Here is a 6,388-nt window from a genome sequence, read left to right as displayed (position 1 = left end):
TCCTCGAAAGGAAGACTGGCAAATGGCTTCACCAAAATTAAAATCAGCAATGCTTGGCATCCGTGTGCAGCTTTCTTGCTACAGTGGTGCTTAAAAGTTTGTGAACCCTTTAGAATTTTCTATATTTCTGCAAAAATATGACCCAAAACATCATCAGATTTTCACACAAGTCCTAAAAGTAGATAAACAGAACCCAGTTAAACAAATGAGACAAAAAATATTATACGTGGTCATTTATTTATTGAGGAAAATGATCCAATATTACATATCTGTGAGTGGCAAAATTATGTAAACCTTTGCTTTCAGTATCTGATGTGACCCCCTTGTGCAGCAATAACTGCAAGTAAATGTTTCCAGTATCTGTTGATCAGTCCTGCACACCGGCTTGGAGGAATTTTAGCCCATTCCTCCATACAAAACAGCTTCAACTCTGGGATGTTGGTGGGTTTCCTCACATGAACTGCTCACTTCAGGTCCTTCCACAACATTTCCATTGAATTAAGGTCAGGACTTTGACTTGGCCATTCCAAAACATGAACTTTATTCTTCTTTAACCATTCTTTGGTAGAACGACTTGTGTGCTTAGGGTCATTGTCTTGCTGCATGACCCACCTTCTCTTGAAATTCAGTTCGTGGACAGATGTCCTGACATTTTCCTTTAGAATTCCCTGCTATAATTCAGAATTCCTTGCTCCATCAATGATGGCAAGCCGTCCTGGCCCAGATGCAGCAAAACAGGCCCAAAACACGATACTACCACCACCACGTTTCACAGATGGGATAAGGTTGTTATGCTGGAATGCAGTGTTTTCCTTTCTCCAAACTTAACGCTTCTCATTTAAACCAAATTGTTCTATTTTGGCCTCAGCCGTCCACAAAACATTTTTCCAATAGCCTTCTGGCTTGTCCATGTGATCTTTAGCAAACTGCAGACGAGCAGCAAGTTTTTTTGGAGAGCAGTGGCTTTCTCCTTGCAACCCTGCCATGCACACCATTGTTGTTCAGTGTTCTCCTGATGGTGGACTCATGAACATGAACATTAGCCAATGTGAGAGAGGCCTTCAGTTGCTTAGAAGTTACCCTGGGGTCCTTTGTGACCTCGCCAACTATTACACGCCTTGCTCTTGGAGTGATCTTTGTTGGTTGACCACTCCTGGGGAGGGTAACAATGGTCTTGAATTTCCTCCATTTGTACACAATCTGTCTGACTGTGGATTGGTGGAGTCCAAACTCTTTAGAGATGGTTTTGTAACCTTTTCCAGCCTGATGAGCATCAACAACGCTTTTTCTGAGGTCCTCAGAAATCTCCTTTGTTTGTGCCATGATACACTTGCACAAACATGTGTTGTGAAGATCAGACTTTGATAGATCCCTGTTCTTTAAATAAAACAGGGTGCCCACTCACACCTGATTTGTCATCCAATTGATTGAAAACACCAGACTCTCATTTCACCTTCAAATTAACTGCTAATCCTAGAGGTTCACATACTTTTGCCACTCACAGATATGTAATATTGGATCATTTTCCTCAATAAATAAATGACCAAGTATCATATTTTTGCCTAATTTGTTTAACTGGGTTCTCTTTATCTACTTTTAGGACTTGTGTGAAAATCTGATGATGTTTTGGGTCATATTTATGCAGAAATGTAGAAAATTCTAAAGGGTTCACAAACTTTCAAGCACCACTGTAGCTGACTAGCCCCCTCAAGTTCAAGTTCAGTCACTCAAATAAACAAAATTTCTGGAACTAAGATAGCAAACTTGACAACACTATATTTACACTTTATTTACAATGAAAATATATACAAACTAAAAAAGCTGGTAGAAACCGTATGTAATGAATGAAATCGAAATGTAAGCCGATCTCTTACAATACACCACAGCACTTACGAATCCGCATGGGACTGAACTGATGTTGCCAGATACTGCTGACGTTATCCAGCCCAAAATATGTTCAAAACCCGCCAAAATGCACTTAAAACCGCCCAATTGGGAGGGAAATCGCCCAATCTGGCAACACTGTCCGCTGCCTGTCTATAGTTGAAACGAGCTGTCAATCAAAGAAAATATCCAGCCGCTTTCACCAATCACCAGTCTCCTCGCGGAAACTGCCATGTCCCTCCCATGTGAGGCTTGGAGTCCGTAGGCGGGCATTTTCGCAGTATTTGTCCAATAACTGTCTTGCATTTTGAGATTGAAAAGCGCATAGCTCCCAAATGCCATTGAAGTCCATTGAGGCTGGGAGTCCGTGAGACTCCGTGGGCAGGCATTTTCGCAGTATTTGTTCAAGAATCGTCTTGCATTTTGAGATTGACAAGCACATAGCTCCCAATCCACTGAGGCTGGGCTGCATCGCGCTGTCACGAGGGGGAAAAACTCACGCACACATTAGGCGAGCTGGAGAAAGTTATAAGGGAATGATTTCGCACTGTAGTGGGTTGAGCACATATATTTCTATGATTCTGGATCTGAAATAGCAATGTTATAAGGTCGGCTATAACATAAGCCTAGCACAATTCATCCTACACGATGTTCGTCATTTTTAGAGGAGGCTGAGCCTCCCTCGTTGTCTTAGAGTAATCGCCCGTGATAGAATGCCTTTATTGTCACTATACACATGTACAATGAGATTAAAAGCAACTCCAATAACAGTGCAAACAGCATGTAGAGAAGAAAAAAAAAAAGGTTGTAAGGGGGGTAAGGTGCACAGTCCTGAGGTGTATGTGTTGTGTTTCACATTATGGAGTGAGGTATTGCACATTATAAATTATTGCACGAAGCGAGTCACATTATAAAATAAAATATTACACATTATGAAGTACGGTATTGCAAGGTAAGGTAAGGTGCACAGTCCTGAGGTGTATGTGTAGGGTGCACAGTCCCGAGGTGTATGTGTTGCGTTTCACATTATGGAGTGAGGTATTACACTGTGTATGTGTATATATATAATGTGTGTGTGTGTATGTGTGTGTGTGTATGGATATATATTTTCATTTATTATACAGGAAAGTATTAACAGTACAGTTACAGTTAAGACGGGCCTGACTCAGTTTAACAAACTGGTTTACAGCAGGTTCCTGTTCTGCAGAACACAAAACATAAAAACAGTTATAACAAAAGCAGGGCAATAACATGAACTAAACACAAATAACTTATATATATATATATATATATATATATATATATATATATATATATATATATATATATATATATATGTATGATGTATATATGTGCATATATATATATACAGTGTGTGTGTGTGTGTGTGTGTGTGTATATATATATATATATATATACATACACACTAGTGCATCTCAAAAAATTAGAATATTGTGAAAAAGTTCAATATTTTACATCAGTTATTTAAAAAAGTGAAAATGTTATATATTATAGACTCATTACACATAAACTAAAATGTTTCAAGCATTTTTCTATTTTAATTTTAATCAGTATGGCATACAGTACAAAAACATAAAAAAAATCTCAAAATATTAGAATATTTCATTTCGAGTTTGAGTAAAACAGCATGAACACAGTGTATCTCTCAGTCTAGTTCAGTACACACAACAACAATCATGGGGAAGACTGCTGACTTGACTGTTGTCCAGAAGATAATCACTGATGCCCTCCACAAGGAGGGCAAGCCACAAAAGGTCATTGCTGAAAAGGGTGGCTGGAAAAGTTGCACAAGTAACAGGGATGGCCGCAGTCTTGAGAGGATTGTCAAGAAAAGTTGATTCAAGAACTTGGGAGAGCTTCACAAGGAGTGGACTGAGGCTGGTGTCAGTGTATCAAGACCCATCACGAACAGACATCTTCAAGAAAGGGGATACAACTTTTGCATTCCTAATATCAAGCTACTCCTGAGCCAGAGACAATGTCAGAAGTGTCTTATCTGGGCTAAGGAGAGAAAGAAATGGACTGTTGCTCAGTGGTCCAAAGTCCTCTTTTCAGATGAAAGTACATTTTGCATTTAATTTGGAAATCACGGTTCTAGAGTCTGGAAGAAAAGTGGAGAGGCACAGAATCCAAGGTGTTTGAAGCCCAGTGTGAAGTTTCCACAGTCTGTGATGATTTGGGGTGCCATTTCATCTTCTGGTGTTGGTCCACTGTATTTTATCAAGTCCAAAATCAACACAGCCATCTAGCAGGAGATTTTAGAGCACTTCATGCTTCCATCTGCTGACAAGATTTTTGGAGATGCTGATTTCCTTTTCCAGCAGGACTTAGCACCTACCCACAGTGCCAAAACTACTACCAAATGGTTTGCTGACCATGATATTACTGTGTTTGATTGGCCAGCCAACTTGCCTGACCTGAACCCCATAGAGAATCTATGGGGTATTGTCAAGATGATGAGAAACACCCAACCCAAAAATACAGATACACTGAAGGCCACTATCAAAGCAACCTGGGCTTCAATAATACCTCAGCAGTGCCACAGACTGATCATCTCCGTGCCACACCGCATTTGACTCCTCAACCTTCATCTCCATCTTGTTCTCGATGGAGAAGGTGGTTTTGGGGATCGTCGGCGCATGGTCACACAAGATCATCTCTTTGTTGAACAAGAAGATAGGGTTCGTATCCATGCCAGCACTGTAGCTACACACCCTCCTCTCAGCCACCATACACTCGCCACCATTAACCACCAGCACCTGATGCTGAGTGGCGATAATATTTTTGACAAGATGGCGGCGCGCGTGGTTGCAGCGGCTTACAGCTCTCCTTTTCAGTGCTCTTTTTTGGTTTGTTTTTGTATTTCTTTCTTGCTTGTTTGTGCAACATCGGTTCTGCAAACATCCAGTACACCCACCAGACACTTTTAGCCATTGGTGACCAACATCAGGTATCTGTTTCGAGCGACTTTCTCTTCACGCATAACATCCCAGATGACATAGCGAGACCGGCGGGCTCTCCATGGATTGTTGTCAGGTCTAGGAGGCGGTGCAGATGGAGGAGGGAGAGGAAGCAGAAGCGGGTCTGCAGGTCCGATGCTATGCTAAGGCTAAGAAAACAACCACACAAGCCACCTCTACTGAGCCTGTATCTCTCCAATGCTAGATCCCTGGTACATAAAACGGATGATCTGGAATTACAACTCGCTGGAAATCATTATGTTCGGGACTGCTGTGTTTTAATTATCACTGAAACCTGGCTTCATCCGGAAATACCCGATGCTAGCTTGCAGCTAGCAGGCCGCACTCTGCTCCGCTGGGACAGAACTGAGAATTCTGGTAAGAGTAGAGGAGGGGGGCTCTGTATTTACGTGCATGATAATTGGTGTAACAATGGAATAATTATAGATAAACACTGTTCCCCGGACCTCGAGTACATGTCTGTAAGATGCTGGCCTTTTTTTCTACCAAGAGAGCTAACTGTAGTGATTGTCACAGCTGTGTATATTCCACCTGACACCTGTGTAAACACAGTGCTCTCTCTCCTGCTGAACACCATTAACAAACAGCAGCAGGCTCACCCTGACGGTGTTCACATAATTGCAGGAGACTTTAATAAGGCCAACTTGAAGACTGCACTGCTGAAGTTTTACCAACATGTTAAGTGTTCTACTAGAGGGGAGAACACTCTGGATCATGTTTATTCTAACATCAAGCATGCGTACAGAGCCATACCCCTCCCCCACCTTGGCAAGTCAGACCATCTTTCCCTCCTGCTCTCCCCAGCCTACACCCCCCTCAGATGCAGAGCCAGGCCCACCACAAGGACTATCACAACCTGGCCTGACAACGCACTCTCCAAATTACAGGACTGCTTTAAACAGACAGATTGGGACTTATTTGAACATCAGGAGCTGGAGACATTCACAGGAATGGTGCTGGACTATATCAAGTTTTGCATCGGGAATGTGATAGTGGATAAAAACATCTGGGTCTTCCCAAACCAGAAACCCTGGATGACCAGCCAGGTCCGCTCACTCCTCAGGGCTCGCGATGCTGCCTTCAGGTCAGGTGATAGAGCTCTGTACAGAGCTGCTCGAGCTGATCTGAAAAAAGGAATAAACAAAGCCAAGGTGGACCACAGGCTGCGTATAGAGTCCCACCTGTCCAGCAACAACACACGGGAGGTGTGGCAGGGCATTCAGGACATCACAAACTTCAGAGACTGTGATGTGCCAACAGGAGACTGGAGTGCGCCGCTAGCAGAGGAGCTAAATTGCTCCTTTGCTCGCTTTAAAACATCTCAGCAGTACTCATCTGCTCCTGCCCTGCCCCCACCACCACACAGTTCCTACACCACTCCTTTCACTGTACAGGAGCACGATGTCAGACGGGTGCTCCTGGCAGTGAACCCCAAGAAAGCTGCCGGCCCAGATGGTGTACCTGGTAAGGTGCTCAGAGCATGCGCCCACCAGCTCGCCCCT

Source organism: Neoarius graeffei, chromosome 13 (assembly GCF_027579695.1).
Source record: "Neoarius graeffei isolate fNeoGra1 chromosome 13, fNeoGra1.pri, whole genome shotgun sequence".
In the NCBI taxonomy this organism is placed as follows: domain Eukaryota; kingdom Metazoa; phylum Chordata; class Actinopteri; order Siluriformes; family Ariidae; genus Neoarius; species Neoarius graeffei.
This window is presented reverse-complemented; position numbering follows the sequence as displayed.